The following is a 9,196-nucleotide window of genomic DNA, read 5'->3' as shown; positions in this document are numbered from 1 at the left end:
ATGAGTCAACAGTGTGCTCTTATTGCCAAGAAGGCCAATGGCATTTTGGGATGTATAAGTAGGGGGCATTGCCAGCAGATCGAGAGACGTGATCGTTCCCTTCTATTCGATACTGGTGAGGCCTCATCTGGAGTACTGTGTCCAGTTTTGGGCCCCACACTACAAGAAGGATGTGGAAAAATTGGAAAGAGTCCAGCGGAGGGCAACAAAAATGATTAGGGGACTGGAACACATCAGTTATGAGGAGAGGCTGAGGGAACTGGGGATGTTTAGTCTACAGATGAGAAGAATGAGGGGGGATTTGATAACTGATTTCAACTACCTGAAAGGGGGTTCCAAAGAGGATGGCTCTAGACTGTTCTCAGTGGTAACAGATGACAGAACAAGGAGTAATGGTCTCAAGTTGCAGTGTGGAAGATTTAGGTTGGATATTAGGAAAAACTTTTTCACTAGGAGGGTGGTAAAATATTGGAATGTGTTACCTAGGGAGGTGGTGGAATCTCCTTCCTTAGAAGTTTTTAAGGTCAGGCTTGACAAAGCCCTGGCTGGGATGATTCAACTGGGGATCGGTCCTGCTTTGAGCAGGGGGTTGGACTAGATGACCTCCTGAGGTCCTTCCAACCCTGATATTCTATGATTCTATGAACGCAGACAATTGTTTCACGCCTTTTTCCTGGGTTACCTGTGCAGATGCCATACCATGGGAAGCATGGAGCCCACTCAGCTCACCGCTGCTGTTGTGAGCATTGTAAACACCTCACACATTATCCTGGAGTATGTGCAGAACTGGGCTAAGAGACACCAGCATGAGGACGATTGTGATGAGGACATGGACACAGACGTTCCTGAAAGCATGGGCTGTGGCAATTGGGACATCATGGCAGCAGTGGGGCTGGTTAATACAGTGGAATGCCGATTCTGGGCCCGGCAAACAAGCACAGACCGGTGGGACCGCATAGTGTTGCGGGTATGGGATGATTCACAGTGGCTGCAAAACTTTCGCATGCATAAGGTCACTTTCCTTGAACTTTGTGAGTTGCTTTCCCCCGCCCTGAAGCACAGGAATACCAAGATGAGAGCTGCCTTGACAGTTGAGAAGTGAGTGGTGATAGCCTTGTGGAAGCTTCCAAGGCATGACTGCTACCAGTCAGTCAAGAATCAATTTGAAGTGGGGAAGTCTACTGCGGGGATGGTTGTGATCCAAGTAGCCAATGCAATCACTGATGTTCTGCTATCAAGGATAGTGACTCTGGGAAATGTGCAGGTCATACTGGATGGCTTTGCTGCAATGGGGTTCCCTAACTGTGGTGGGGTGATAGACGGAACACATATCCCTATCTTGGCACTGGACCACCTTGCCAACCAGTATATAAACCACAAGGGGTACTTCTCAATGGTGGATCACAAGGGACATTTCACTGACGTCAATATAGGATGGTCGGGAAAGGTGCATGATGCTCGCATCTTTAGGAACTCAGGACTGTTCAAGCAGTTGCAAGAAGGGACTTACTTTCCAGACCAGAAAATTACCATTGGGGATGTTGAAATGCCAATACTTATCCTTGGGGACCCAGCCTACCTCTTGCTCCCATGGCTCATGAAGCCATACACAGGCAGACTGGACAGTAGTAAGAAGCAGTTCAACTACAGGCTGAGCAAATGCAGAATGGTGGTAGAATGTGCTTTTGGACATTTAAAAGCTCGCTGGCACTGTTTGCTGACTAGGTTAGACCTCAGCACAACCAACATTCCCATAGTTATTGCTGCTTGCTGTGTGCTCCATCATATCTGTGAGAGTAAGGGGGAAATGTTTATGGCAGAGTGGGAGGTTGAGGCAAATCAGCTGGCGGCCGATTTTGAGCAGCCAGACACCAGGGCGATTAGAAGAGCACAGCTAGGTGCGCTGCGCATCAGAGAGGCTTTGAAAACCAGTTTCATGACTCACTAGGCTACAGTGTGACAGTTGTGTGTCTTTCTCCTTGCTGCAAACCCTTGATTTTAATTCCCTGTAAGCCAACCACCCTCCCCACTTCGATCACAGCTAGCAAAGAAAATAAAGTAACTATTGTTTTGAAATCATGCATTCTTTCTTTATTAATTAAAAAAAAGTAAGATAACTGACAAGGTAGCCTGGGTTGCGGGAGGAGGGAAGGACAAGGCCACATTGCTTATTGTAGCCACACTAGAAGTCAAAACTGTTTCAGTGACAGCCTTCTGTTGCTTGGGCCATCCTCTGGAGTGGAGTGGATGGGTGCTCGGAGACTCCCCCTGCTCATTCTTGGGCATCTGGGTGAGGAGGATATGGAACTTGGGGAGGAAGGTAGGCAGTTATACAATGGATGTAGTCTGTGCTCTTGTTGGCTATCCTGCAGCTCCAATAGATGGTTCATCATGTCCGTTTGCTCCCCCATTAGCCTCAGCATCGCCTCCTGCCTCTGCTCTTTGTGCTCACTTAATGCTTTCCTGGCCTCTGCCACTGAATGCCTCCATGCATTAAGCTTTGCCCTATCAGTGCGGGAGGACTGCATGAGCTCAGAAAACATGTCATCACGAGTGCGTTTTTTTCGCCTTCTAATCTGTGATAACCTCAGGGACAGAGACGATAGGGGGAGCATAGAAACATTTGCATTTGGGGGGAGATAAAAAGGGAGAGTAAAATTTAAGATGATACATTTCTGAGAACAAAAGGGAGACTCTTTCACAGTGAATCAAGCAATTCATATCAAACAGCACATGTGCTTTAGGTACAAGGTCGCATTTTGCCTTTTATATTGAGCGCCTGCTGGTATGGTGACACATCACACACGGCTGGACAACAGAATCAGGCAGCCAGGGTAAGCCTTTTGGTACACGGGGTTGACTTCTTCCGCCTTCATAACATGTAGAAAAGGTTTCAGACTGCAGCACCATCCTTTCCCATAGCAAGCAATGACAATTGGGTTTCACATTTAAAAGGAGGGGCTGCAGTTTTCGGGTGGATGTGCAACACACACTTCCCCCCCACCCCACCGCATGGCTATTCTCTGGGACAATCCTTTCACCCCTCCCCCAACCACATGGCTATTTGCTGGGATTATCCCTTCACCCCTCCCCCGGCTCATGCAGATGTCCCTGGAGGATTCCCGCTCCATCCCCAGACATGTTAACAGACTTTTCCAGTAGCTGTACTGGCCGCAAATGCATCCCAATTCTTCAGGGCAAATCAAACATTAAACACTATTGCTTTTAAACCTTGTACTGTAGTTACAAATGTGCACTCATCAGAGCTGCCTTCTCCAGCTTCAGGTTCGGGGATCCGGCCTTGGGAGGGTATTGGCTCCAGGGTGATGAAAAGGTCCTGGCTGCCAGGGACAACGGATTCTCCGCTTGCCGGCTGCGCATTCTCCTCCTCCTCCTCCTCTTCCTCATCCACAAAATCCTCCTCCCTGTTGCATGAGACTCCCCCCTTGCAGGTGTCCACGGAGAGTGGTGGGGTAGTCATAGAGTCATAGGGTCCCCCCCCAGAATGCCATGCAGCTGTTCATAGAAGCGGCATGTATGGGGCTCTGGCCCAGAGCAACCGTTTGCCTCTTTCATCTTTTGGTAGGCTTGCCCAAGCTCCTTAACTTTCACGCAGCACTGCTGTGTGTCCCTGTTGTAGCCTCTCTCCACCATGCCCTGTGCGATTTTGGCATGTATATTAGCATTTCTTCTTTTTGATCGAAGTTCGGCCTGCACGGATTCTTCTCCCCATACAGCAATCAGATCCAATGTCTCCTTTTCGGTCCATGCTTGAGCTCGTTTATGATTCTTGGGGGACTGCACGGTCACCTGTGCTGCTAAGCTCACCAGGCTGACCAAACAGGAAATGAAATTCAAAATTTCCCGGGGGTTTTACTGTGCACCTGGCTAGTGCATTGGAGTTCAAAGTGCTGTCCAGAGCGGTCACATTGGAGCACTCTGGGATAGCTCCTAGAGGCCAATACCGTTGAATTGCGTCTGCACTACCCCAAATTTGACCTTGCTGGGGAGGAGTACAGAAGTTGATTTTAAAGAGCCCTTTAAGTTGACGGAACGGGGTTGGTTGTGTAGACGCATTCATTTTAAAATCGATCTAACATGGCTAAATTTGACCTAACCCCGTAGTGTAGACCAGGGCTAAGTGTTTTGGCCTTTCAAATACTAACATACTTTAATTCTTTTTTTCTTTCCAATTAAGAACATAAGAACGGCCATACTGGGTCAGACCCAAGGTCCATCCAGCCCAGCATCCTGTCTACTGACAGTGGCCAATACCAGGTGCCCTCGAGGGAGTGAACTTACCAGGTAATGATCTAGTGATCTCTCTCCTGCCATCCATCTCCACCCTCTGACAAACGGAGGCTAGGGACACCATTCCTTACCCATCCTGACTAATAGTCATTAATGGACTTAACCTCGATGAATGTATCCAGTTTTCTTTTAAACCCTGCTATAGTCCTAGCCTTCACAACCTCCTCAGGCAAGGAGTTCCACAGGTTGACTGTGCGCTGAGTGAAGAAGAACTTCCTTTTATTTGTTTTAAACCTGCTACCCATTAATTTCATTTGGTGGCCGCTAGTTCTTATATTATGGGAACAAGTAAATAACTTTTCCTTATTCACTTTCTCCACACCACTCATGATTTTATATACCTCTATCATATCTCCCCTTCGTCTCCTCTTTTCCAAGCTGAAAAGTCCTAGCCTCTTTAACCTCTCCTCATATGGGACCCATTCCAAACCCCTAATCATTTTAGTTGCCCTTTTCTGAATCTTTTCTAATACCAGTATATCTTTTTCGAGATGAGGGGACCACATCTGTACGCAGCATTCAAGATGTGGGAATACCATGGATTTATATAAGGGCAATAAGATATTCTCAGTCTTATTCTCTACCCCTTTTTTAATGATTCCTAACATCCCGTTTGCTTTTTTGACTGGCGCTGCACACTGCATGGACGTCTTCAGAGAACTATCCACGATGACTCCAAGATCTTTCTCCTGATTAGTTGTAGCTAAATTAGTCCCCATCATATTGTATGTATAGTTGGGGTTATTTTTTCCAATGTGCATTACTTTACATTTATTCACATTAAATTTCATTTGCCATTTTCTTGCCCAATTATGTGATTTATTTTAAACACTCAAATACTGTATCCCTTCTGATATTTGTCATTAAGTGCAATTATGAAAGTAAACAGAATTCAAAAATTCATAACACCACAGGGTTTACAAATCCCTTGAAGATTTTAGCAGACACAGTTCTGTGAGAACAGTCTTTAATTTAAAAAAAAATCAGCTAGCCATAATGTAAAACAAAAAGGGACATCACACAAAATTGTTGAGTTCATTATTAATACAAGTATTACTATGAATCAACTCTACAGACAATAATCTCCATTCACCTGCACAGACCTGTTACCTGGGGTTTTCAGAACCCGCAACAGGGGCAACTTAACTATTTCACTCCTGGCAATGTTAGGAATAAATCAATAGGAACACAGCAATTTTGTCTGATCAAGGATTAAATGCAAGTCAACATACTCTTGTCTAACACTGCAGTTTATTAGATTTAAGCCCACACAGTCATAAGCAATAGGTTTAGAACATCCCAGATATTTATCTATATTCTGAGATGGTACTGAATAATCAATGACAGGTTAGCGCTGGTCAAACTCCTCCCTGCCGGAAAGTAAAGATATCAGGATAGCTCCACAGGCCTGATCCAAAGTACATTCTATTATCTAAACTTTTTATGACTAACTCTACAAAACACATAGGTCATAATGACCCCTACAAAATCATCAGTTTTCCTAACTTTCAATAAACTTTTCATAGCAGAGGTGTCTAGAGTCAAGGCTGTCCATCCATGTATCTTCTTTCATTCTCAGTTATTGACTTTTTCCTCCCCTCCTCCCTTTCTGATTAGCAAAACTACCCGTAGTTCTGATCTTGCTTCTGAAACCTGTCTCCAAATTAACTCTTAACAATGTGGTGTTCTGTTTCATTAATTCAAAGTGGCTGAATGCATTTATTATGATTACAATTAGTTTGATCACATTCTGGGGCCTATACAACCCTCAAATCCAGGGCAACAAGACCCACCATGTACATTACTTCTGAGGTGTATAAGCATATGCAGAGTTTCAGTCATAGTCTCCTCTGATTTCCCCATGTTGAGAAAGTGCATTTTTCCACTTCATTTGCATAAAAGACCTCTGCATTCGATTTATGTTAGATAATATTATAGAGTTAAATATGCAGAAATGGTGGTATATTGTAGTGTTTGCTTGTCTACTTAACACCTATTTTAGAGAAAAATAATGAAAAACAGAAGTCAGAAGAGAGCAGAGGAGAAGAAAATCTAAAATCCTGTCAGGCACAGAAAGACTAAGAGGTAATCTCAAAGACAAAGACTACCTGAGATGATTATCTGCTTGCACAGCTTCCTTGACCCGGCTATGTGATCGGCAGAACTCTCAGCCTTTTAATATTCTTACTGACCTCTCACCTTCCTCGCTGGGTTTAAGAATACCTGCAAGGGTTCTTTAAAAAGTGCATAGCATGGCTATTCTCATTATTATTTATGCAATACTTTCTCAGTTTCCATCCTGTTCTTTCACATGATGTTTAACATGCTGTTCGTTCCATGTTAACATTGCAGTTATTATTAAACATTTTTCTATATTTTATCAACAGAAGCTTTTCCCTTGTACTTTTTACTTATCTGTCTGCAGTGATCACTGATTGGTGATTTTTAATAATATGTGTAGAGACAAACAGTTAGATTTTTTTCAGGAGTTTGTGAATTCATGCTGTAGGTTAACATAGATTTTACAGTATTAATACAGGTTTTTGTTTTGTTTGCTAATACACTTCTATCTCTGTGTTGTCAGTAAGGAAGATACCTGGTGGAAAATTAGTTGTAGTGGAAGATTATATAAGTCTTTTATAATTTCTGAAACGACATATTGCTGTGTATGCAGAGGATTATTAGACCAAATGTGTTCTGCTAAATAAATCTGAACTATATCAATTGACCAAGAGATACTGATAGCCCCACCCCAATCTGCTTTTATGACTCAGAAGTGGTTCTCCAAGTTTTACATTATGCCTTCTGGTCTGCATGGCGCTCTAGAAAATTACCAGTGACTCATAGATTCATCATTGACAAGTCATAATCAGTAATGGAGCTGCCTATTTCAATTATGCAATTGCTTTTAATCATAAGAAGACTATCTCCATCCTTTAGGAGGAGGCAGCAACTGAAACCAGATCTCTTAACTTTGTTTTAGGGAATGGTCAGATGCAGCCAGAGCAGACATAGAGCTGCTGATGGAGAAATTCCCCAGCTATCCAAGAAAGAAGTGAGATCATGTATAGGGCTAAAGAGATTCACTTTCATGCTACAAATTATTAATAATTAATAACTACACCCAATATTCCAATCCAATAAAGTTATTATGGTTCACTGTACAGAATTTGTGTATAGAGAGGCCTTTTCCATATACAGTTAATCACAAACTTGCTGTGTTCAGTGCATGCTTGGCACTGCCCTAAACTGATCAGTCCTTTATTGTGCAAAATGATGCCTGCAAATACCACATTCAACTGACACTTAAGAGACGTGGAATGTTCTAGCCCATATTGGAACTGAAATTTATTCCCTCAAGAACAAAAATGTTTGGTTACAGTGTTGCACCATACAAAAAGTAAGAACATAAGAACTGTAACATAATGAGATGCCATTTTGCAGACATTGGTTTGGATCAAATACCTCAAAAAAAACTGGTTGATCCAGGTCTGAACTTTGCAGATTTCACTGTAACAGGCTGTCAGGAACCAGGGTCTGCAGCGGACCTAGTGTCCAGGCAGCCTCGTCAGTACAACTGACCTTCAGCAAGCTGCCTGATTAGCCATATCACCTGATTAATTGCCAGCTCGTTGGCATCTCAGCCACTGTAACTTCTTCTATTCTATCTATCTATCTTGTTCGTGTTGCTTCTGTCTTTCACCCAGCCTGGCCTCTGGCCTGCTCCTGCCTTGAACCCCTCATAGCCTAATGCCAGGCTCGCTCCAGTTCCTGCTCTCCAGTTTGTCCCTTGGCTCTGCCTCTGGTTACGGAGTCTGGCTTGACCCTTGACTCTGCCTCTGGTTATGGAGTCTGGCTTGACCCTTGACTCTGCCTCTGGTTATGGAGTCTGGCTTGACCCTTGACTCTGGCATCCAGTTCCTGCCCTCCTGTTTGACCCTGAGCTTTGACTCCTGGCTCCTGACTCCAGCACTGACCCTAACCTTTGGGCATGACGCTCAGTCTGACCACGAGGCCTGATGCCCGCTCTAACCGCTAGGCTACACTGCCCTCCTCCCAGGTGGCTGACATAGGCTGACCCAAACCTCAATATATGTGAGGGCTCTGTGTGTGTGTGTGTGTGTGTGTGTGTCTGAAATTTTCTGCTGAGATCCCAACATCTAGTATTTAGGTTTACATGCATGATTATTCAGAATGAAGCATGGAATTGAAAACCATGATAAAAATAAGGATTTAGGAAAGGTTTACTAAAAAAAAAAAAAAAAAATTGAAATCCTTCTGAACTAGCCAAAGTGGAGCTAGCCAAGATAACAGACCTGATCCCTGAATGTTCAAGCCCTGCAGCACAGGGAGTGAAATTGATTGGCAGTCCCAAAGCATGCACAACTCAGGAGAGAATGTCGGACTGTATTTCAGTTGTGGCTGTGGAAGAAGCCACAGAACTCATTTTAATGCAAGTTAGCTCTGAGGAAAGGAGAAAAGATGAATATCTAGGTTATTTAAAGAGCATGATTCCTGTGAAACACAGAAAGCAAATTATAGATGGGCCTGAGATACAACATTTGCATCTAGAAAAGGAGTACTTGTGGCACCTTAGAGACTAACCAATTTATTTGAGCATAAGCTTTCGTGAGCTACAGCTCACTTCATCTGAATTTCCCCAAGGTTCAGTGATGTTTGGATCTGAAGTTCTAGTTCTAGTTTTTATCTAAAATGGTAAAAACATTGAAAAGTGTCTGACAAGGAGACATAACTGTGAGACAGGAAGAAAATTGTGTTATATTTGTCTTCTGAAAAAACAGAAAAAGTTATGAGGACATAACATTGAACAGACATTATATAATACAGAGTGTCACTGTTGATTTTGGAGATAAGTATTGTGTCA

The sequence above is a fragment of the Caretta caretta genome, chromosome 2 (assembly GCF_965140235.1).
Source record: "Caretta caretta isolate rCarCar2 chromosome 2, rCarCar1.hap1, whole genome shotgun sequence".
Lineage (NCBI taxonomy): Eukaryota > Metazoa > Chordata > Testudines > Cheloniidae > Caretta > Caretta caretta.
The sequence above is the reverse complement of the archived record's forward strand: the minus strand, read 5'-3'. Positions refer to the sequence as shown.